The sequence below is a fragment of the Trachypithecus francoisi genome, unplaced genomic scaffold, assembly GCF_009764315.1.
Source record: "Trachypithecus francoisi isolate TF-2019V2 unplaced genomic scaffold, Tfra_2.0 Lachesis_group7, whole genome shotgun sequence".
NCBI lineage: Eukaryota > Metazoa > Chordata > Mammalia > Primates > Cercopithecidae > Trachypithecus > Trachypithecus francoisi.
Window position 1 is genome coordinate 80,920,915 of NW_022681472.1, and position 25,845 is coordinate 80,946,759.

Here is a 25,845-nt window from a genome sequence, read left to right on the forward strand (position 1 = left end):
TGTGAGTGTGTGTGTGAGTGTGTGTGTGAGTGTGTGAGTGTGTGTGTGTGTGTGAGTGTGTGTGTGAGTGTGTGAGTGTGTGTGTGAGTGTGTGAGTGTGTGTGTGTGTGAGTGTGTGTGTGTGTGAGTGTGTGTGTGTGTGTGTGAGTGTGTGTGTGTGTGAGTGTGTGTGTGTGTGTGTGTGTGAGTCTATTTGCTTGTCTGTGTCTACCTTGATTCCATTGAATCTCATTCTTTAGGGACGTTGGGTTGAAAGAAAATCCATCCTTCTTTGGCCAAGGAGGCTGAGGCGTTAGTTAATTAAATTCCTTGTAGGCGTTTTTCCTGATGCAATAATACTAAATCCAGTGATAAGTTGTCTTGGCAACTGCTTTGGCAACTGTTACTAACGTGCTTTTTAGGCTTGTGAATAAACATGTTTGAGAATGTAAATCATAAGTTGAGGTTCAACAGATTTTTTTTTCTTGTTCTTCCAAAGAAACTGGACACTAATTGATAATACGGTGTACTTCCATTTGTGTTTGAATAATGCAACAACATTTATAGCTCAGTCTTTGGACGATTACATATATTATTCATGTTTTCAAAATGTAGTGAAGATGCATACTTAATATCAGTTTTCCAATTAAACTTTATAACCAAGCTCAGAGATGGTTATAGTTTTTGGCAGAGATTTTTAATTTTCTTCAAATGCTTTCTTGGGATTCACAAAACAGCTTCAAGCATAAACATGTCTAGCTTGGGGGAAAGGGAGGGGCAAAGACAATGCAAATGTGATGACATACATATGCAAAAATTATTCTGGTGATGAATCTGGCAAAAATTTGACTATAGTCCTTTTTCTCTGGTAATTTCTTTTTAATTAAAAAAATACCTTTTAGCATTCAATGCACTGAAAAAGTTGGCTAGTGAGTCAATTTGTTAACTATCAATTTTGTGGCCAGCTAATGTGCACTGATGTCCTTTCTTAACACTAAAATAATATGTACCAATAGAGCTATTTTAGTGGATAATAAAGTAATCCTCACTTACAGAGGCTTCATATTGAGTTCTTTACAGAATCCTAGGGAATTAAACAATTATGCAAGAGTAAAAGGGGCCCAAGATAATTTTGTCTGAATACGTCACCTTATAGAAATGGGTATTGAGATTCAGATAAACCATAAATATCCTAAGCCTATGGTTAACTATGATCAGGCCATGTGTTCTCCAATGTAACATCATAGCAGCCTTCTCTGAACATATTTCTGGCCAGAACAACCCCTTCATAATATTTTTTCTTCCTTATAGAGATGACATGGTATGGTTTAAAAATATGGGCTTCTGGGTTATATAGATGTTGGTTTAAATTTGGATTACTTACAATGAAAACAACAACAACAACAACAACAACAACTAACTTCCATAATCTTGATGCTCATCTAATTCTTATGATCAGGTAGGGACTTTCCTGTCTATAAAATACATGGAGGGTTTCTACCAGCTGGAGCTTATAAAGATGACAAAGGGCTAAAAAATTCCATAGAGAGCTTCAACAGTAGACTCAATCAAGCTGAAGAAAGAATCAATGAGCTCAAAGACAGGTCATTTGAAATTACCCAGTCAGAGGAACAAAAAGGAAAAAAGAAAGAGTAAAGAAAGCCTGTGGGAATTATAGGACACCATCAAGCAAAACACTAAAGATGACAAAGGAAATTTGTGAGACAGTGATCCCACTCTGCCATGAGAACTTTATAAAGCATACAACACATGGTTATAGTCAATAGCTCTACAGAACAAAACGTGTTTTACAATTGGTTTTCATTTAGTGCCCACTGGTGAACTGTTTCATTTTGGGTTGCTAAGGAAGAGGCTGCTGGCTTGTTCTGTCTGAATCTTTTTCTCTGTGACCCACTTTGCTCTTTTTCCATGTAGCTTATTGGGTAACAAAAACCCTGCTTCTTAGTTCTTTGTATGTCACAGTTTAAAAAGCCTGCAAGATACTACAGCTCTCTCTCTCTAGCACAATGTGCTTAGCTCTTTTTTTAAGTCCAGCACTTCTGAAGTATATGATATGTTCCTTCAAAGAGAGTCACTTACCAGGGCAATACTGTTCAATAGAACTTTGATGGAAATGTTCTGTGTCTGCACCGACCACTATGTTAGCTACTAGCCTCATGTGACTATTGAGCATTTGACATATGCCTACAGTGATGGAGGAGCTGAATGTTTAATTTTACTTAATTTACATATAAGTTTAAATAGCCATATGTGAATAGAGCCTACTATATTGTACAGTGCAGGTCTACAAGTTGAGTAGAGATATATGGGTAGCCTGGTTCTCTATCGCCCTTTCTTCCCACTTTCCTCCCCTCTTTCTACTTCAAGTTTTTTTTTTTTGAGACGGAGTCTCGCTCTGTCGCCCGGGCTGGAGTGCAGTGGCCGGATCTCAGCTCACTGCAAGCTCCGCCTTCCGGGTTCACGACATTCTCCTGCCTCAGCCTCCCGAGTAGCTGGGACTATAGGCGCCCGCCACGTCGCCCGGCTAGTTTTTTGTATTTTTTACTGGAGACGGGGTTTCACAGTGTTAGCCAGGATGGTCTCGATCTCCTGACCTCGTGATCCGCCCGTCTCGGCCTCCCAAAGTGCTGGGATTACAGGCTTGAGCCACCGCGCCTGGCCTCTACTTCAAGTTTTTTGTCTACACGATAAAGTAATCTAGGCCAAATAGCATTCCTAGTGTTATTATTCCAAGGAAACATATGTGCTTTTTAATGGAATCCATTTTGGGGCTGTCTAAACTGGAAAAAAAAAAGAATTTCAAGCTCTGTAGAATCCTGGTAGGGAAAATCTTTTGAGGTTAAAGTGGTTATCTTGTGTCCCTCAAACCACACTTGTGGATAATTATTCACTGCCAGTTTAGAACACAGGCCTAGTTGAGCATCACTGTTATTATTGATGTTGATATTTCTTGATCTGCTATAGTAATATCTTACCCTCTTTAAACAATCTGATATATGTTTTAAGACAAATAGATTTTACTATTTTATTTTCTTCTGGAGAAAGGATCTCACTCTGTTGCCCAGGCTGGAGTGCAGTGGTATGATGACACAGCTCACTGTAGCCTTGAACTCCTGGCCTCAAGTGATCCTTCTGCCTTGTCCTCCCAAAGTACTAGAATTACAGGCATGAGCCACCTCACTTGGATGGGACTCTGACATAGTTTGGATGTTGTCCCCCTCCAGTCTCATGTCAAAATATAAGCCCCAATGTTGGAGGTGGGGCCTGGTGGGAGGTGATTGGATCATGAGTGCGGATTTCCCTCTTGGTACTGTCATCACAATAGTGAGTTCTAGTGAGATCTGGTTGTTTAAAAGGGTGTAGCACCTCCCATCCCTCTCTCTCTTGCTCCTGTCCCAGCCATGTGATGTGCCTACTTCCACTTTGCCTTCAGCCATGATTGTAAGTTTCCTGAGGCTTCCTGGAAACCAAGCAGATGCCAGCATCATCCTTCCTGTATAGCCCTCAGAACCATGAGCCAATTAAATCTCTTTTCTTTATAAATTACCCAGTCTCAGGTATTTTATTACAACAATGCAAGAACACACTAATACAGACTCTATTCTAAAAACAGGTAACAATTTCATTTTTCCAGCTCTGCTTATCTATTTCTAGTCCCCCATTCCCATGAGTTACATAAATACAGATGGCACCTGCACCACAATAGTTTCTTTAAATCTTGTGCTCATTCACTGCAGGAACACCACACTTCCTTCTTGTAGTACTGTAGGAAAACAAAAAGAAACAAGATGAACACCGGCATGCGTTTTCTGAGGTGTAGCCCTTAGAACGGTTTCCTAGTTTCAGTACAAATTTCTCTCTTTCATGTTTGGTGTCTGGCTTGGAGATTTTTTTGGGGGAGAAATTTTTGTATCTCAGCTTCTGAAGTCAATCCTTTAACAGTATTTGTGTGTGTGTGTGTGTGTGTGTGTGTGTGTGTGTGTGTCTGTGGATAAGGTCTCACTATACTGCTCAGGCCAGTCTTGACTCCTGGCCTCAAGTGATCCTTCTACCCTGGCCTTCGCTTGAACATTGATATTTGAGTACATGACCTGTATCATTGAAAACCAGCTCTGTTCCATCAAGATTTGGCTTTCTAGACCCTAGCTGGCTCATCGCCCAGTCAAGTAAGAATCAAAGGTCAGAGCCTTCTTGAGAGCTGAGTACAGGGCTGTTGTCTAAAGCTGTAGTCCCATCAATTACACCCTAAAATGGTGCCCAAATGTAACATTTAACTCACCACGATGACTGCACTGGTCCATTCTGCAATGTTGCCAACTCCTCTTAGCTACCTAAAAGATCCCTTTTAATGCTTTTTTCTAACTATCTGAACAGTCTGATTTTTTGTACCTTCATAAAATCTTCACATCTAGAGTGGTGTGGTACCAAAATAATTTCTGCCCTACTGATCACTCACTGATGAGCAATTTGATCCATTAGCTGAACATTTAAAGAAAATTGTACTATTGACAAAGAAAACTAATCTCCACTCATTAAATTAATATTTTGGTGCTGTTTTAGAACCTCTGTCTGGGTACATTTTTTATAGTAATAAAAATTATTAGTGAGTTTTCATTATTAGCCTTCCTTGTAGATAAGGTAATTGAAGTGTAGGGAGTTTACGTAAATTCTGCATGACTTCACAGCATGTAGTGGTAGAGCTGGCACACAAAACCAGGTCTCTCTGGCCCTAGTTACAGATATTTCAACTTAACACACATTTAATCCAGTTGAAAAAGCAGACGTATGTGAAGAATGTGATTCATACGTTCATACCTGATATTTAGATTCCAGGTGCCTTTACCAGTGAGTCTAATCTATTCATTATAGCTGACCTGACAAGACTTGGAAATTAAGATATTTGTCTGAATTAGTTTGTGTCTTTGAAGAAAATGTATTTCTTTAACAGTATCACAAAGTCCAATTTTTCATGAAGTAAAAATTTCTATCAGCCAATTCATCCTCATTATGAAGTTAAAAAAATGTATATGCAGCTGGGTGCGGTGGCTTGTGCCTGTAATCCCAGCACTTTGGGAGGCCGAGGTGGGCAGATCACCTGAGGTTGGGAGTTCTAGACCAGTCTGACCAACATGGAGAAACCCCGTCTCTACTAAAAATACAAAATTAGCCAGGTGTGGTGGCACATGCCCGTAATTCCAGCTACTCGAGAGGCTGAGGCAGGAGAATTGCTTGAACCCAGGAGGCATAGGTTGCAGTGAGCCGAAATCGCGCCATTGCACTCCAGCTGGCAACAAGAGTGAAACTCTGCCTCAAAAAAAAAAAAAAAAAAATGTGTATGCTTGTATGATATATGTATGTGGGTATTTTGTTTCCCATATACACACATATAAGTCCAGTCTTGAAATTTGATATTTGTTCCTGAATTTTTCTTTTAGGATGGAAAGGCATTTCATTTTCTGAAGATACTGATTTAAAACGTTGGTTTTCAGTTTGAGTTTATCTAGCAGCTTGCCTTGTGGCTTTGACTGAGACAATTAATTCCTGGGCCCTCCAGTCGTCCACCTAAAAAATGGGAAGGAAAGCTGTATTACTGTTTTTATATATATTTTTTTTCTCATGGAAGTAAAGACTTACAAGTGGATTTTTAAAAAATATATTTTATTTGAAGTTCTGGGGTACGTATGCAGAATGTGCATGTTGCACCTATCAACCCATCACCTAGGTGTTAATCCCCGCATGCATTAGCTATTTTTCCTGATGCGCTTCCTCCCCCAACCTCCCTGGGAGGCCCTGGTGTGTGATGTTCCCCTCCCTATGTCCATGGGTTCTCAATGTTCAGCTCCCACTTATGCGTGAGAACACGTGGTGTTTGGCTTTCTGTTCCTGTGTTAGTTTGCTGAGGATGATGGCTTCCATTATAAGTGGATTTGACATAACCAATTCTTTGTCCTTAAGTACCTTGTCGTCTCATGGCCTCTGTCACTTGCTATTCAACAGGGATAAATCAATCCTGCTCATGTAAACTCCACACCATACCTACTGTTCATGTCTGTATCTGTAGCATCGTCTTCATGGAGCATCCAGAACTCTCTTTTCCTTACAAATATTTATTTTCCAGAAATATCAGAATATACATAACAAGGAAAACCTAAGGCCACCTAAGATACACCTGTTTTAAGGAAGCTGGTGTAAGTGTCGCTCCAGAGTGCCCACAAGGTGGCAGCATCTCAGAACATTAGGCCAGCGGAATTACTGGGTCCTGGCCTTGGCGGTTGAACTGGGCTTCATAGCTCAGTTATACTGAGATAATAGGGTCAAGTGTCTGCCAAGTGATAGCTACTGGGAGGTCCACCAGCCTCTAGAAGTCTAGAAAACTATTTTTTGACAGTATTTTCTAAAAAGCAGTAGCAACATCACTCTTCCATTTTAGAGTACTTTATTCAGAAAAAAACAAAAGCTTTCAGAATGCTTTATTTCACTTAAGAATATAAAACCTACATTGGTGAGGAAAAAAAAAAAAAAAAGGAGGGAGTGGACTCTTCCTTATATTTTCCTGTCATTCAAAGTCATTGATTCTCAACCTTGACTTTACATTAAAATATTTTGGGAAACTTTTAAATCACTCTCTGAGATAAGGGCCCAGAGATTAATTTTTGAAAGCACTGTAAGTGATTCTAAAGGGCATTCAGGGTTGAGAATCATCTTTTCAGTTCCTCTCCATCCATTCATTCATTCACTCACCATTTATTGCATACTTCCTCATGTCAGCTTTGAGCAAGGAAATGGCGATGATGTAAAACGAGATTCTGCAATTGCCCCCAAAGACCTTGCAAGTTAGTAATTCAATTTAATGGAAGTCAATTCAGCAAACATTTATCAAGCTCCTAGAACATGACAGGTACTATGCTAGATACTGAAACGGCAGAGATGAGAGCAATTCCAGCTGCCTAGCATTTATATTCTAGTGGACAGTGTGTACAACTTAGTATCAGATGAGGCAGAATGTGGCATTATTCATATTTTACCTTTCTATAACATTTCACAGTAACACAAACCATTTTAACCAACTTATATAACTTAAGCTATATAACCCAATAATTCTTGAGATTTGCAAGCAGCTAGCTATCATTATCTGAAGTTCAGAGAGGAGACTAACATGCTTTGCCAATATGAAGCAGAGTTAGTCATCATATCCAAGCCTAGGGACTCTATGGTCAGTGCTTACTGCCTCATTTATGCTAGGTGTGGGGCTCAGAAAAGAGTGGTTGATTTTGAATGCATAAGTGAAGGTATTTGTCTTACGGTATATTTTTGCATTTGTCTTGGAGATTTTATTTCTGAGAGAGTGAGTAGAGAAGATCATTTCTGTCTACATATTTCCTGAGATACTTCCTCCATCTAATCAAAGGCCTTTTCTGCTCCAGTCTTAATGTATATATTCTTTCTATATGCTCGACTTCTAACTTTCACCAAAATGGTGAGCTCTCAAATTGCTCTGGATGTCTATTTCTGTGAAGAGAAAACTGAAAACATTTAGTTCTATCAGCAGATCTGGTTGTCATCAACTGCTGTCAATCACAGAGAGCTTTAATGAGGGGAGTGAAAATTAGTCCAAATGTATGTAAAGAAGGCATACGAGTCTTATTTTTCAGAAATCTCCATTCTTTCAGCTAATAGAGTGTGAAGCCAAATGCCATCTGGATTAGGACTGGCACATGAGATAGTTGATCATGAACATGTTTTAAGAATTAACCTTATGGCAGATTTGGAGAGTTGACTCGTGAGGGAGTCAAGCATGGGTGAATATCTTCCTTGTGTGGAGAACCAAAATGATATGGGCATCCTTTAGGGTCAATAAGCATAGGAAGATATTCCCGGGTAGCTTGTAGGTTTTATGTTCCCACAATAGCAGAGAATCCACTCAGTGGTTGACTTCCAGATGATCCACGGCCTCTCTATTATACAGAAGACTCTTACTAAATATCCCACCGTGGCACTGTGGAATTGTCTGTCCTTTCCCTAAATGCTCAGCTTTATTAGGACTGTCAGATTTAGGTGCCATAGCCTAAGAGAAGCACGAATCAATTGGAATATATCCAGCAGAAAACATTCATATGATGAATGTGAACATCATTTTAAAGAACAATTGAGAAGCTGTGAAGTTTTAGCCTAAAGCAGCAGAGACCCAGAAATGCAAATGCAAGCACAATAAAGTCAAATGTGCAAACATCTATTTGTGCAAAAGGGGGTTACGCTTGTTCTGTCCAGTTTCAGAGAGAAGGAAAATGACCAGAGGTGGAAGTGACAAGGGGGAAAATTCCAGCTCATCTTGATATGGAAGAACATTAGAACTGAGCAGTAGAAGCAGTTGCTTCACAAACCCCCTGTTTTCAGATGTGTTCAAGAACACTATGTTAAGAATATCAAAATTCAGCAGGCAAGCCCCATCAGTCGCAAGAGTCAGCAGACCCGGGAATTTGGGAGCCAACTGAGTAATTTTTGGACCCATGAGTTAGAAGAGAATGGCCTTGGCCGTATGCCAACAGGGAATACTTTGAGGACTCCCACTGTCCCTGTTTTGGGCCCTGAAATAATTGTATTAGTCATTTTCCTAGTTAGCAAGTCTTTGAAGGCCTCAAAGACAGATGTGATAGCAGTTCTTTATCTAGGGGCTGAGACCGATCCCTGCCTAGTCCAACAGTTAGGACTTAGGAGAGGGGACTCTGGTAGATTTGGTCCAAATTAACAAGCATGGCGAAGGCTGATATGAAACCTGGGGGGGAGGAGGTTCTGAAACTAAGAGCTGTGGGTGCCAAGTACCCACAACTTGGCCCTAGTTGTCACTCCTGCCATTTGGAAGCTCACCTTTAAGAAGAGATGCTGACATCTTAGCATGGCTGCAGTGTCTGCTGCTGCTCTCCGAGCTTCGCAATGCTGCCCAAGGACAAGAAGAAGAAGGACGCTGGAAAGTTGGCCAAGAAAGACAAAGATCCAGTGAACAAATCCGAGGGCAAGGCCAAAAAGAAGAAGTGGTCCAAAGGCAAAGTTCGGGACAAGCTCAATAACTTAGTCTTGTTTGACAAAGCTACCTATGACAAACTCTGTAAGGAAATTTCCAACTATAAACTTATAACCCCAGCTGTGGTCTCTGAGAGACTGAAGATTCGAGGCTCCCTGGCCAGGGCAGCCCTTCAGGAGCTCCTTAGTAAAGGACTTATCAAACTGGTTTCAAAGCACAGAGCTCAAGTAATTTACACCAGAAATACCAAGGGCAGAGATGCTCCAGCTGCTGGTGAAGATGAATGAATAGGTCCAACCAACTGTACATTTGGAAAAATAAAACTTTATTAAATAAAAAAAAGAAGAGATGCTTATGTCTATTAGACTTTTATCATGGTGCATCTGTAAGTTTAGCTTGAAGAAATGATGACTCAGAAGTGAGAGTGGACATATGAGAAAGGCCCATTAGGTAGAAGAAAAGTTAGACTCTCTTCACCCAGCACTAGAGGAATGAAAATCACCAAGGGTGGGTATGCTGAGGGGACCAGGTTTCAGTATAATCAATAGCTGGGGGGACTTTAGAACTACTGAACAGTGGAAATAGCTGCTTTACAATAAGTCCAGTCTGTAGAGATGTTTATGGACAGGTTGTCACTTCAAGGAGGAGGAGCCATCATTCATTCATCATTAGTCCTTATTGAGTAAGAATTGAGATTAAATAAACTCTAAAGATGTGTAGGAATTTGGATAAAATGTATTTTCCTGAAATTTTGTGAAACTACAGAACACTATTTATTCAACATTCCTGGATGCACTAAAAAGAATAATTCTCCACAGGTATCTATAATTCTGATTGAATTGTCTGTGCCAGAAGACACTGTTATCTCAGCTGAGGGCAGAGACTATGTATTTATTTTTCTCTGAATCCCTAGCCCATAGGACACTGCCTACTATAGAGTAGGTATACAACAAATGTTTGTTGAGTGAATGTCAAATTAATTTTGTTAATTCTATTGCTCAAAGTTGGACCGAGTCCCCTCTGGGTGTAAGGTATGCCTACTCAAAATATATTGATAGCTAACATTTATCAAATTCTTATTATTGGCTAGGTGCCTTTTGAGGTAGACTTAGTTTCATACACTGTCATACACAGTGATTTCATACACTGTCTCATTCAATCCGTATGATCAACCCTCTTAAAAAGATCAAGTAGACTCTCTCACTACACCCTTTTTACTAATAAGGAAACTGAGGCATGCAGAGACCAAGTAGCTCCCCCATGGTTACACAGAGAGTGACTCGATGATACAAGATTTAAATTTAGGTTGTGTGACTCCAAAGCCAACACAGTTCATTATTACTGTATAGTCTCAGTAAAGGAGTGATCATTAATAGGGTAAAATATTTTAAAAATATAGCTAACAATTATTGCACGCTTTCTATATACCAGCTCCTAAGCATTTGTCCATTTATTCCTCACATTAGCCTCACAAGGTAGGTGCTATTTTTGTGCCCATTTTACAGATAACAAATAGAGTTTAGGATTTTTGGATCTGGGCTTATCAGACTGTCAAACTTATCCTCCAAATGCTGTATGATCTTCTTCCATTTTTAGGGGTACTGAGGGAACAAGTATCCCCCCAAATAGAAGAAGAATAAGACACTGAAGGAGCAAGAACATTTTGGGGGATACCGAAGGAACAAGTCATGACTCCTCTTCTGTGAAGTGTGTATGTTACTTTAAGAAAATTATATTTGGATTTGACCTGTCACTGGATCTTGGCCCATCCAACACTCTGTTAGGATAGGACCAATCCAAATGCTCTTTATGCATTCCTTCTGGGTATCAATTAGCTCTGAGTTCAGAGGCAGGTTAGAGGTGACAAGGAAACTCACAAAGAACTGAAAAATTAGGATCAAATGGAGATGGGTTCGGGGAGGCTCACTATTGCATTAGCTATAGGAATAGCTAATAAAGTCCCATATTTGGAGGTCACTTAACCTCTGCATAGGCCAGTTTCACCATCTATAAAATGGAGTGGCAGGAGTAATTATACCCCTTCCTTCTTATCCATTTTCTAATTAAAACTTGTAACTTTTTAAATGGGAAGAATCAGGTGTATTATAGGACAAATGGAATTAGGTGGAGAAAAACTCATACAAGCCTCATTTTGTGATGTAGCCTAACTTTGCTTTATGAAACTAAGTCTACCTCAAAAGGGCATTGAAGCCTCAGAATCCCACAAAATATAGCCCCTGACTCAGAGCTGGAAGAACTCAACCAGATAGATGGGCAGACTTAGATTGTCTTGGGTCTGGAGCTTATACACATTTTGGACTCTCTTTAGGTAAAAGAATACAAAATTAGACACAAATAAGATTTTGTCACAGATCTTTAATGTGGATTAAATTAAGTCACATAAGAGGTAATTCACTCCTCTTAAAATATCTTCATCTAATCAAAATCAATCATACTTCTGAAATGATTCCAGATCTCATACATTAAGTTGAAATCAAAGGCTGTGGATCATGTTATAACGAGCTTGGCTTTGTGGAAAGAGGCATAGCTTCCCTCTTCCCCCATTGGTTTTATATATTTGAGGTCAAAAGCCTTCTTGCTGAGAAAAAGAGAAAAGGGCTGATAAGTGCAAGAGTGCATGTGTGCCTGCAACAGCAGTTTGGTGCAGGGAGTTCTGGAGGATAGCCAGGATGTGAGCCATGGTAGAAAATCAGGAGGAAGCTTGGTGTTCACCATATTAACCTTAGGCATCACCTGGGCAAGTCACTCATCAAGAAAACAATCTGCCTCTCTTGGCCTGGGAATCCCTCCTGAGTGCTTCTAGGCTGCGAGTGTCAAATGGTTCTTTAGAGATGCTGAGCAGAAGAGGATTTTCCATTTCACCTTTTGGCCTCCCCTTCTACCTCTTTCAGTGAGGACTTGTGCTGCCTCCTGCCGGAGTGTTGTATGGAAGATTAATTAGCTAATATCAGTTAAGGGCCTTTGATGATGACTGCTAAGTGTTTGCACCATGTAATTGCCATTTTTTTCCAAGGAAATGCCCATATAGTTACTAATTAGGCATTGTTGGAGCACCTCATGCCCTATTATTTTACAGTTGTCTTGTAATTAACTGGCATCAGTTCCATTTCAAAGGACATTTATTGCCCATTTCCCTGGTTTAATTTTTGGAAATTTTATGGGAAGCCTGGGCATTGTTTCTTATTCACTGCAACTTGAATAATTAACAAGGCAAATATGGCTTTGGGTGGTGATATTGTCAACAACAAGAGTTCTTTAGAGATTTTAATTAAGAACACTACTGCTGTACTTTATGTGAAAGTTTATTATGATGTCTAAGCACTCTAAGCTCTCCTCCATTGTAGATTGTGGCTCATGTCTGAGTGTTTGTGCCTGTGTGTGTGTGTGTGTGTGTGTGCGTGCGCTTGTGTGAATGTGTAATTTTTATCACAAATGATGTAATATGAGATGTGAGAACAAAGTCCTCCTTTGGCTTACCCTTCTCAAAGGCACAAACTGGAGAAACCGATTAATTAATTTTTTTGCCATTTTCTTACTATAACCTAGAGACTTGAATTAACTCAAATCAAACATCACTTGTTAAACACTATAGTATCAGTTATTGGACTAGATGTGTTTCATGATTTCTTTAATCTTTACAACAAGTCAATGAGGTCTCTCACAATGACAAGATGAAGATTCAGAGAGGTTAAGTAAGATGTCCAGAGCCACACAGGTAGTAATAGATAAAGATAGAGCTCAAATTCAAGTCAGCCACACTCTGAAGCCTGGGCCCTTTCCACGCTATCTCTCAAGCAAAATTACTGAGCTTTCTACTTGGAAGTGAGTCTAGGTCGCTCCAAAGGCCAACTCGTGCCTTCTCCGGGAAGTCTTGAAAGATCATTTATGTAAGTGCATCTTCTCACCTCTACTCTGATATTACTTTCTATTGCTTCTCATAGTTTGATTTTTACTTAGGCTGTGTGCCAGTGGGAAGAACAATATAATGTGACACTTAGAAAAGCATGAAATTTGGAGACAACTGGAATGTATTCCTTATTCTGCCTTTTCCTATCTGAGTCATTTTGGACAAAATTCAGCACAGCTTAAGATTCATGTTGTTGACGCAAAGATGAAAGGAGAGCATGTGTGGAAAGTTCTCAGAATGTGTCATGGTACATGGGAAGCACACAATATATGGTGGCTGGTTGGATGGATAAAAACAACATAAATGAAGGAATGCATGGCAGTGACCTTTGCTTGTTTATAGGATCAGCTCTTCAACATTGCACTCTGTGTCAGTTCAAAATGTAATTTTAAAAATATAAAAATGAATCTCATAAAGACTTGAGAAAGCCAAGTATATCTGACTGAATTCCAGACTGCCCCACTGTGGTAGAAAAACCTGACTAGATCACACTAATTATAATGGTGTATACAACTTCTTAAAAATAATGGCCACTAAGACCAGAATATGTTGATTATTAACGAGCTGAAATATGGGGTCTATTGTATCGTGAGTTCCTCCAACCTATTTCATGAATGAAATAGAACAATGGAGGCCAACAGGAGACCTGGACTTGAAATCACAGGGTTCTTATCAGAATTTCAATTCCAATTCCACCATGTGTGATTATCTATGTGACTTCTATACACAATAAGCAGTAAATTTCACGGAACTACCAAGACTCCAGGAAGCCAACTCTGAATTGGAAATATATTTGTGTAAAGTTTATTGGGGGTGTTTTCTGGAGCAGCCTATGTCAGGGGGTCAGAGAAGCAGGATTGGGTCATACTGGTTGCAGGTGACTTCCCAGGCATTTCTGGAGTTGGAATAACCCTTCAGGGCTGAATTGAAGAAGGAATGCCAAGACTTTGAAGCCTTGCAGACTGTCCCCAGGACAAGGGTGTAGCATTAGACAGAGGAGCTCTCTTTGGCCAAGAGAGGACATTTCCTGAGAAGAAACGTGGCTGTGAGATATCAACAACCCATAATTCCAGCAGCCGTGGGCATGAGTTTCTCAGTTCTGGAATCTGAGTGGAGCACCACAGCATCCACTACAATGGTGAAAGAAGCATTCAGACTCAGGAAACCTGACCCCTCATGACTTCATTATGATTTCTTTCCTTGAAACTCAATGACTATTATCATTTTCACTTCACAGTTCAAAATATAGAACCTCAGAGTTAAGTAACTTACCTAACATGCCAGAGATTGTAGGTACCATGATACACCATTAAAGTCCATGCACATTCCCTAGGACCATACATGTGCCTACTTTGATAGCAAATGAAAAGTCACTCAATAGATTGCTAAATTTTTCAGCATTTAATCATTTGCTAAATCTCAGAAGATGCAAGGGGATTATGTGTGTATGTACTTGCACGCAATGTTTTAGAACATGCAGATAGATATTAGCTGTTTCCCCCTGGAGGGTGGAAACACTCAGGACTTCAGAGAAGCAGCAGCAGAAAACCATTACAACACACTTCATATCAAGCAGATTTTGCGAGTCAAGTAATTGCTTGTAAACATAACACCATGCAATAAACCCAATATATATTATTTGGACTTCACAAAATAATTCCATATTATTTCTGTAAGTAATTTTTTGTATATTTCTGATGTTATGATGTACTCACTAGGGATATGGAGGTAAATGGAGCTTATAGATTGGTGATAGAGTTGTGTTGGATTTGGACTTCAATATTGCAAGAGGTTTCTGCAGACGTGGTCACCCGGAGAATATTATAAACAGACAGATAATAGTCTTAAAACTTAACCCACTCCATCATTGCAAATCTGAGATAAAAGGAAAGGAAGGAGGGAGGGGATTTACTGAAAGCAATAACTTATTTGCTCCAGCCTGGAAAATGTCCTACAACCTATGGAGCTGTACTAATGAGTGAATGGGCCTCAACATCAGTGTAAATCCCTGCAGGGTTAGTTGGTATCATCATTAGCCTACCCACTCACAGGTTGCCAGCTTCTGGGCATCAGGAGCTCATGGAGGCACAGTAGCACCATGAGACTTGTCTTCAAAACAGGACTGGCCCATGCATCCACTTCTTCCTCCTCATAGACCCCATCTGCTGTGGGAAGTTAGGGCTTCATTCTGAGATTCTGTATTTTCAACTGTAAAGTGAAAATGGTAATAGTCATTAAGTCTAACCATCTCCATTTTCTTAATATTTGCTCTCATTAGCTTGGGCCACCTCAGGATCTGTGTGTCTGCCTAAAGGCACAAACAGTTCTCCTAGGCCTCTCCCAACTAAAATGTGAGAGCAGAGTCCAGCAGGACACTGCATTTGCAAGTAGAATGACATGGACATGAGTCATGATTCCATCACTTTGTAACCAGTAGGCTGCTCAGTTTCTCTGGAGTTTGATTTCTTCATCTGCAAAATGAGGTTGGATAAGGGATAATAACCATTCACAATTGTGAGGAGCAAATGAGAATATTTGTGTTTTTAGAAGGAATTATATAGAAGTTCCACATAAATAATGATGTTGAGCTGGAGGGCTCTGCAGATGCATTTAGTCTGGGAAGAAGAAGATAAGCCTTTACTTGGAGGAAAAGGCAGAATCACAGCTGCTGGATTTGTTCTGAAATGAATACAAGACACCTTTGTGAGCCAGACTGACAAATTAGTCTGCCCCACTCCTCACGTGCTGGCTGTCAACTTGTGCCCCACTGCATCCTGTTCCCCATGTTCAAATTCAATGAAGGTCAGAGCAAACAGTCACCCATTGCAATTCTAGATATCTGTTTTCTCCTATCCATTGCGCATCTCAACCCATCACATTAGAATAACACAGTCAGATGCAATTAGCCTCAGACTATTCAATTACCCAACGGGTTTCCATATGTCATTAAGCATCGTCCTTGTGAGATCACAAGGGTGCTGCACACACAGAATGGTCATTTCTTCTACTTTGCACTTTCAGCAAATAAGACTTGAAGTCAGGTTGTCATGATAGTCTTGATTTAACATATCTAATTCCAGTAATTTAGAACTTTCATTGTATCTGAAAATGCTCAGGACCCATCACTGAGTATCTATTTTGATTTCCCTGGAGGTTGAGAAGGAGATGCCTTTCCAGGCTTCTGAGAAAACACATCCTTCTTGGGCCTTCATTTTCTTGCACAGGCTATTCTTCTTGCTATCAATATGTTTCCTTCTTATCTTAATTGGCAAAATCAGAACACAAGCTTCAAATTAGCCTCGTGGAACTCACCTGTGCGTAAAGGTTTTCCTGAAGTTTGCAAAAGCAGAGAGAGTCACAGTGATGCCCCTTGTTCAAAACCCTTCTAAGCACATCAGCTCCAATTTCCAATTCTGCAGTTATTTGTTTAACTATATCCCTTTCCTGTAGACTGTGAAGTCCTTGAAGAATGGCACTGTATTTTGTTCATCTTTTTGATTCAGAACACTTAGTGTGGAATGAGCCTGAAATTATAAATTGAATAGATGAATAAATATACATAAATATAAAAATAGATACTGTTTTCAAATGTTTATTTTCAACAGAAATATTGAACTCATTGTCTTTTTGTGAGGTGACATTCATTTTTGGAACACCATGCAAAATTATGCTGGCTATTTTCCAAGGAATAAAACAATGGAAAATTATACCAGAAAGATGAGATTTCTTCACTTCCTCCTTTCTCCACTGTGTGTAAGTTTATGATTTTTTTTTTATTTCTGCGTTAGCTATGGGCTGCTATAACATGCATAATTATTTAGTGGACTACTAGACTTAATGATAAGGTCTGTCTGATATGCAGAATGATGTCTTGGAACTGTCACAGCTGAGTTGGGAGAAAGATATAGCTCAAGATGAATGGCTGAATTCAGATTAAATCATCACTCTTTGGACATCTACTAAAGATTGGATATGGTGCTGAAAACATGACCTACATTATCCTAATAGCCAATTGAAGCTAGCACTGCCGCAGTGCAGGTGTAGAAAGGGAGGCCCACAAAAGTGATTTAATTTGCTAGAGATGACCCACCTATTAAGCATATGCTGAGTCCAGATGTCTAGTTTCACACAGACTGGGAATGGGCTGGGATTCAGAGAGGACACGGGAGTGCTTATCTAGTGGATGTGTCTCCAAGATAGCCAAGTCCCTGCCAACCCTGAGGTTCTGTGATCTGCATGGTTTGGTGATGACCTCTACTGGCTAAACTTCCTGGGCTGGCAAAATGCAGTGAGGTTGGAGATTGGGGGAAAGAAGGGCAAAGGATCTGAGTTTGAGTATTAGTCTAGTCGCCTATTGGATGCATTGGGTATTTCTTACTTAATGCCACTGTTCTGCCTATGTCCTTCCATGGCTCCCCAGTGCTCTTTGCACAGAGATCATGACTCTGTCAGTTGCTGCATGGCCTGCCTCTCCTTCCCACTCCAGCCTCCACTCATTCCATACCCTGCTGCCTGCCTTGGGGCTGGGCATACCAGGAGGCTTCAGAGCCTGTTCTCTCTTGCCTTTGCAAGTGCTGTTTATTCTGCCTGGAATTCTCTTCTCATCTCTCTTGTGCCACCTGAAAAAAAGCCTTTTCATCTTTCAGCTCTCAACCCAAGCGTTTCTCAAGGCAAGCCCTTCTGCTGCCCCAGGGCCAGCTCACCTTCCGCTGTGAGTCCCAGTCTTCCTTTCCTTCGGAGTACCTCACTTGCTTTGCAGGTAGCATTCGCTAATGGATTCGGTAATTAATATTGGTCTTTCCTTTTAGACCGGAATCTCCGTAAGAGCAGGGACAGCGTAGCATGGCTGGCACAGATTGTGTTGTCTACTCACAGACAGCTACCATCTAAACATTTGCTTGCCCTCTCTGAATCCCAGATAGTCTCCATTCTGTGTGAAACGAGATTATGGTAGTTGGCAAATCAAAATTTGTGATTCACTTTCAAAAAACTCTTTGCCATTTCTTCAGAGTACAAACTCTAATTGGTCAAATGACTAATAGTGAATGAATGGAGAAGGAAGGAGTAGATACAACTGGTCTTATCATTGCTTAGCTGTCGATAAGACTTGAGCTGCAGAGTTCTTGTTATTTTGTAAGTTTCTGACCTCTGGAGGAGAATTCCAGAGCTGGTCTACCTATCTAACTAGGAGCCCATGTTCATAGTAAAATCAATTCTTCATGTAGTATGGAGTTGAGGGATCGGTAAAAGCATTGACTTTGAAACCGGACCGCCGGGATTCTATCACTTATTAGCTCTGTGAATTTAAGTGACTTACTTAACCTGTCTCTGACTTAGTTTTGCCATCTGTAAAGTGGGGGCTATTACAATATTTATATTGTATGGTTGCTGTGAAGATTAAATAATTTATATTTATTTTACAAAGTGTTTATAATAGTTCCTGACATATAGTACATGCTATATAAGTAATTTCTATTATTTTTATTTCTTTTGGAGATGGCACATGCTATGCCTTTTCAAGTGCCAGCCCCTATAACCACTTCCTTCCTAGGCATCCTCCCATTTCCCCAGTAGCTATAGCTGTTTCTGCCTCTCTTCTAATCTGAGTTGCTAAAATTGAGGGTGTCTTACTCTTAATCTGTGTTGGCTTATGACAATATTGGTTGCTTTTTCCCTCTATTTCCCATTGCAAAGGCTTAGTTCTCCACTAGTAGGAAATGGTCCTGTTGTCTCAATTATACTTGGGCTCTGCCCCAAGAAAATTTGATTGACCAGGTGCAATCAGGCAACAGGAACAATGCTGGGCGGGGGAGAGCTTGAGAAAGGTGGCTTTTGCTGGTCTGAGTCAATACAGTTCAGCTCCTCTGTGCTAAGTGGAGCTGCAAGTTCCAACGTGAGTCTGTGTGCTCACTCACTCTCCTCTGGCTGATCTCTCAGTGGGCTCCTTAGCTGGCAAGCTGGCATTACACAAACAGGAATGCCAATGAAATGCCTTTCCAAGATGGGCTGCCAGGCAATTTAAACACAGAACTAGTTATTAAGACTCTCTGATGGCATAAGAGAGTTGAGACTGAAGTCTGAGTTGGCTAAGGCAGAGAATGTTGTCTGGTATGGAAGACAGAATCCAGGCTGTACCAAGTAAGACGTCAGTGACCTTATCTATGGACTTTCCCTTCCTCTCTGTGGCCTTCCCCATGTGTTAAAGGAAAAAGCTCATTCATCCATTCAACACATATTTATTGAGCTTCTACTGTGTTCCAGGCACTGCTGGAGAGATGAACTCTCAGATGCATTATGTTGAAATCATTTTGTGAAATACATGACTGAAAGTTCAAATATGGTGAACCTGGGGACAGGAGCACATGGACTGCAATATCTTAATCTGTGTAATCAACACATGGCAGAAAGTGTGATGCATAAGATGAGCTCTGAAAATATTTGGTGTTCTTTTAAAAATTCTGCTTTTGACTTTCTTACTTTCTAAAATGTTTGTATACTATTTTATTGATGTAGTTTTTCATATTGATTATTTTCTTCCTTCTATTTACTTTGGGTTTACTTTGCACTTCTTTTTCCAACCTTTGAAGGTGGAAACATGAACCACTCTTAGTCTTTCATTTTTATAAAGTTGTAAAATTTCCTCTAGCACTGCCTTAGCTGTGAATATTTTTTTTATTTGCTGTGTTTTTACTATGATTGTTTCAAATATTTTAATGTCCTTTGTGATTTCTTTTTCAACCTATGTGCTATTTGGAAGTGTGTTGTTTAATTTCTAAATATTTGCGTATTTTATGTTTTTAGTTATTGAATTCTAATGTATTTCCTTTGTACTCAGAAATACAGTTGGTAAGCACTGTGGTATTTCCTGCGAGCTCTCGAAGAGACTGGCTCTATATATGTACAACTCAGCTCTGGGCCAAGGATCCACTGAGATTTCCCCATCCAGCATTCTGAGGACTCTTGTCTGAATAGTGCCCTTCTCTTTGTTAATCTGCCCTGCAAATTCTAGTTTGCATTCGCAGCCCTCAACTTTAATCTCTGCCACCCCAGCTCAGCAACACTGCCGTGCTTTCCTTGGGCTCCATCTCCTTGTAACATGCAGATCCCTGAAAGTTCCCTATGGCAGAAAGTTGAGAAAACATTGATCTCACTACATGTGTTTGCTTTTTTGCTAGCATTGCAGTCCTCCTCCAAAAAATGCTTCACCTATTTTGTTCCGTTGCATAGTTGTTTACCTTTGTGAAGGGAGGAAGAACAGTCTAGGTAACACCCATACTCTGTTGCAGCCAAACCCAAAATATTACTTTTTAATTTAATCTTATTTAAGTTGCTAATATTGACATAACCAGGTGGGTTCTGGAAGTTTAGGTTTTAAAATGCATATTTTTAATTTCCAAAGTGTGCTTATTTTATTTTTGCCAGGGCCACCTTTTAGGTTTTTAATGTAACTTTTCTTTGCCTATCTAATTGTGATTTATTTCTGTTTATATATTTTGAAGAAAAAATTATTAAATCATCTTTTTCGCCATTTGTGAGCTTCCATCATTTTGAGCAACTAAGTTGTACCTGCAATTGCTATATAAAACCTCTTTCTAACAATATCTGAACAGTGCTTTTTACTTGATGTTTTTTAAAGATAACATAAAGAACTAGTTACAAATGACTAATTTAATACATAAGATCAACTGTGAATGACTTCCTAATTGGTTTACTTAAGCACAATGTCATCATCTCACAGTAAAATGATATCCTGATGAAGCTCTAACAGGTCGATGCCTCCCGTCTTTGCCCACTCAGGTGACACTGAGTACTTTAGTAATGTATTCTGGGTAATATTGCTCTCTTGTGCTTGATTAGATGTTCTTACTAATTCATGTCTGATTTTACACATTTTGCTGAATCTCTTCGGTGGTTCATGCTTGTCCATGCCAGGTGTGCCAAATAATTCTGTTTCAGATAAGTCACTACTTTGTATCTGTGTGGAAAGTGTAACTCCAGAGACTTCTCAAATTCTTCATTTGTAATTCCTTATAGAACACCAATTATGAACAGCTTTCATTTATTGCACTTTTACAAAAGCTATTTTTGTTTCTATTGCCTATTGCATTCATCCATAAAAATGCCGAAAGTTAAAGGACTTTTTTCCCTCCTTCAAAGTATACTCTGCAAAAATTACTTTGCTTAAGCTCTTGTTATCTGAGAATGGCTTCTCTCTATAGCAAGGAGAGGGGATTAGGCTGCTAGGGTTTGGATGAAAAAATAATACAAGTTTATGTCATCTTTAAAAAAGCCTGTTTCACTTGGTCAAAGGTTATTGATGCTATACTTAATTCCTGTGTCATATTGTAAAATAACTCCTAGATGTAATCATCTTAGGTTTTGCCTTTACTTATTTAATACTCATTTAAGATGGCAAAAATGATTTAGTAACATTTATTTTGGTTATTTGAAAGCTTTTTTTTCTTACTCATTGATTCTTCCACATATTTCTAATAGATAAGACTGCTAGTGCAGTGAATTCTTGTAGATGAGGTATTATTCTATCTTCTATTCACTTGTATTGATTCATCCAGTGGGTAGAATTTAAAATCACAAGTGCTACGATTTTAGGGAAAATAATAATCCTCCATACTCTGGAGGTTACAAAATAAACAAATTTCCAGTGCTCAAGTTGCTCAAAACATAGATAAAGGTCAGGCAAAGTTACATGTAAAATTAAATGACAACTCAAATTTTTTAAATGGAAAAAATTAAGGACATTTTGTAAAAAATAAACGGTTGGGCAAATAATGTAGACAGTTCATAGAAGAGACTGAAGATGGGAGTGGCTAAAAAAGCTTTTTATAGAGATTGTGTTGTCAATTGTATAACCTTTGTGTACTTATTATACAGAGAAAAAACCCTTGCTGCTTAAACTCTATGATTGTGTTTCTATGCAAAGGTTTAGAAGGCTCTTTGTTCTTTGAAATACAACAGGCCATGCTGTCTAAGTTACCATCAAATCTCCAGCCTATTTAATTCATAACATCTCATCCCTCTGCTCTCTTTGTTCCAGTAGAGAGCCTTGAGCTTTCTAGAGCCCCAACTTTCCACTTTCATTGTTGCCTCCTCACTCGCAAGGCTATCCAAGGTTCCCTTGAGGCCAACAATGTGATCAGCTCCATATTCTAATTCCAAACAAGGTTGCAGGCCACCATGAACTTCTTTTTTTTTTTTTTTTATTATACTTTAAGTTCTAGGGTACATGTGCATAACGTGCAGGTTTGTTACATATGTATACTTGTGCCATGTTGGTGTGCTGCACCCATCAACCCGTCAGCACCCATCAACTCGTCAGCACCCATCAACTCGTCATTTACATCAGGTATAACTCCCAATGCAATCCCTCCCCCCTCCACGAACTTCTATGTCCAGGTCACAAGTGCTGGGATAGGCTTCAGCTACCCATGACTCTGAACTGAAATAATCGAGTAAATAATTATCCTGTTTTTGTTAAACTTTCATATATATATATATATATGAAAGACTATATGTATATATATGAGAAAGATTTTTCATATATATGGAAGATTATATATATAAAATAATTTTCATATATTTATATATATATAATATATATATACGAGACAGAGAGAGCGAGAGGGTGCTCACATTTGTTTCAATGTTTACCATTAGAAGTGCTTTGGTTTTTGTTTAGAAGTTTGGTGATGTTTCTGTGACCAACAATATGCTGTAGGAACTTAACTTTGCTTGTATCAATGAACCTATTTTGTTATAAATCCTTTCACTTAAAGTCACAGTTTTCAAGAACCTGTGGATGACATTGAGGACTTGTTGTATTTTCAGTTCATCCTCTTGTTTAATCCACATTATAACCCCATGGAGTGGATACAGTAATTTTTATTTATATTTCACATATGAGACTCAGATATTGAATAGGGGAAGGTATAACCCTAGACTTAGGACTTGGATTCTCAGGCTCTTTCTTTCACCCTCTACCTCATTTGGAGGTCTAAAAATTGGAAAACAAGACAAAGAGGATATAAAAGATACATCTTTTATACATCTTTTTTTTTTTTACATCAAAAAAATTGTCAGAAACAAAACCTTCATTTTTCAATGTGAAGGAAGTTTTTGTGTGTGTGTGTGTGTTTGTTTTGTTTCCCCATGGTTTTGAGTTTTCCAACTTTCTTGCTTTCTCTTCTGGGCTAAAAATCCCATAAATTTCCTTCAACTGATTTCCAGCTCAATTATGCAAACTCAAGAGACTTATGTAGCTTGAATGCATTTGAAGATAACCCTTAATTAGCGATGCTTGGGTGAAATCCTTAGGCACTGGTATCTCATTCGTTTTACTGGGGCTCTGCTATTTTACTTAAAGGATCAGAAGTGTGTAATAACAAGGCGAATTATGTGGTCATGACCTGAAACTCATTATGATCATCATAAAACTTTTGATTCTTTCCCCTCCCTTTGCCGAAGTCCTTGGAATAGGGGAATAACTTAGAATGTTAAACCACTGTGCCTCCAGATCTTTTTGACACAAATTCACTCCACAAATATTACCTATGCATGATCATGAAGCAATGATACTTCTTTTCTTCTGTGTAGGATGTGGTTATAAGGCACTTTGTTCACTAAAGTAGGACATGGATGATTGGAGGTGTCAGAAACAGGAATGGTACCTGCCCAAGGAAGGAGGGAAAGCTGGGGTGGACAGATGGCTGGTATACCTGGGATCTGATAGGGAAGGGCTAGACAGGTGGCTGGTACAGCTGGGATCTGAGTTCAACAGAAAAGCACTGGAATCTACTCAGAAGAAATGATTGAAAAGCCTGTGAGTTAACAGCATCAGGGACAACTGTCCACAAATCATGAGGCCCCAGTTTCTGAGCTGAGTTGAGGGGCAGAGGAAAGGAAGTTAGGAAGGGCTAAAAAGAATAGGACAGTATTACAGGAGTTAGATGATTAAAACAAGAATTTAAAACAAGCTCAAGGAACATGTCAGAGATTCAGTTAACTGGAGTGGAGAATGAGATCCTGGCAGAACCAGTAACAAACATTTCTTTATTCTGTATCTATGTATTAGACGAAACCTGCTCTTATCACATCACAGGTAAAAATAAGTTTATCCATTAGATTCACGAGGGCTTTTTGAGCACTTATCATGTTTGTAGTAGGTGATGGGAATTCAGTAGATGAAACAGAAAGGCATCCTGCTGTCAGGCAGTTTATATCCTAATGGAAGGCGAGAGACAATAAACATAATAAATAGCTGAAGTTAAATAGAGACGACATTTAGTATGTAAAAGGTAATGTGTAATGTGAAAAACGGGGGTAGGGTAAACAGTATTGAGAGTGCTAGGTGTTCAATCAAAATCAATGCAGACTTGGGTAAATGGAAACTTAAACAGCAGGGAGAATGCTTCCATCTCAGAAATCTCAAGTGTCTCAAAATCGAACAGAAGGGGACACATCTTTTGGAGAAGGGGAGAGGTAAAACTGGCAGGGAAGTTTGTTGGGGTAAAAGGCAAGAGGGTAGGGTAAGAAGGTGGCAAAATCAGGTTGCTTCAGCAGAGAAATTGTTTTTCTTTGTGGTTGGCTGATTCTCGGAATGAGTGTTGAGGAGGATATTCTGCACCTGAGGTGCTTAGTGCTTATTTAAACTTGAGGGCAAGTCAAAACGTAGGTGCCTGCAGGGAGGGGAGAAATCTAGCTGAAGTTCGGTCAAGCCAAAGTTCATGGGTAATAGTGAGCCCTTGGTCACCAAGGAGACTGTTTATGTGTCATGTTCAGTAGAGTGGTCCAGGAAGAGCTCATCGAGAAGGTGATATAATAGCAGAGTTGAAGTAAGTGAGAGAGCAAAGACTAGAAAGCTGTGGGGAAGCAAAACATACTTATATCAAGAGAAAAGCATTCTAGGCAGAGGGAAAGGCTAGTGCAAGCACTGAGGTGAGAGTGCAGCTGTTGTGTTTAAAGAATAGGATGATGGACTGTATTTTCCAAAGACTTCCCTGATAGTATCTTCTATCCCACGTGCTCCTTTGCAATGTGACCTTGCCATGTTACTATGAGGAAGTGGAGTTTATTACTCCATGCCCTCAAATTCTGGCAGGTCTGGTAACTGCTTTAACCAGTAGAATATTGTAGAAGTGTTGATGGGCCAGTTCCAAGCATAGTCTTTAACTGGCTTTGTAACTTCTACTTCTTGCCTCCTGTAACACTTGCTCTTGGGACTCTGACCCTCAGAACACTGAATGCCATAGTTGCTGTGCTATGAGAAGCCCAAGGCATGTGGAAAGGCCATGGCCAGAGGTATGTAGGTACTCTGGTCCACAATCCCAGCTTAGCTCTCAGCATCAACTGTCAGTCACTGGAGTGAGCAAGCTACTGTGGATGTCAGCCCATGGATCCTTCAGATGACTTGAGACTTAGCTGACACTGGACTGTAACCACACAAGAAGTCTTAAAGCACAAATGCCCAAGTTGAAGTCAGTCAATTCACAGACCCAACAGAGAACATAACAAATCATTTTAAGCCACTGAATTCTGGGGTGGCTTATTATGGAGCAATAGATGACTAAAATAAATGAAAAGGGGAACGTGGTAGCTAGAGGAATGTGAGCAAGAGGGAAATTAGCAGGAGATGAAGTCAGAGAGGATTTGGGAAGTTCAATTGGATGTTTTCTTGTAACAACATTGAGTTTTGCTTTGAGCGAAAGAGAGAGCTGTTCTGGGGTTATGAAAGAGGAGTGACATGATCTGACTTCCATTCTAAAAGGACCCCTCTGGCTGCCATGTGGGGAATAAACTGTGGATACTTTGGTAACAATTCCCATAAACAATGGTTATGTTTCAGGTTGGACAGGTAGAGGGGTGGGAGGTGAGAAGGTGTTGC

The 25,845-nt window shown here is 39.6% G+C and overlaps 1 pseudogene across 1 annotated transcript in view; it reads right to left on the reverse strand.

Annotated features, from left to right (window-relative positions):
- The window catches only part of LOC117078902, a 61,230-nt pseudogene that overhangs the window by 11,058 nt on the left and 24,327 nt on the right, over positions 1-25,845 (reverse strand). The window contains exons 3-5 of the transcript XR_004435194.1: positions 16,260-16,471; positions 14,997-15,155; positions 8,866-8,934 (exon numbers count right to left, since the gene is read on the reverse strand). The product of XR_004435194.1 is annotated as a 40S ribosomal protein S24-like (transcript). The remainder of the gene's footprint in view (positions 1-8,865; positions 8,935-14,996; positions 15,156-16,259; positions 16,472-25,845) is intronic.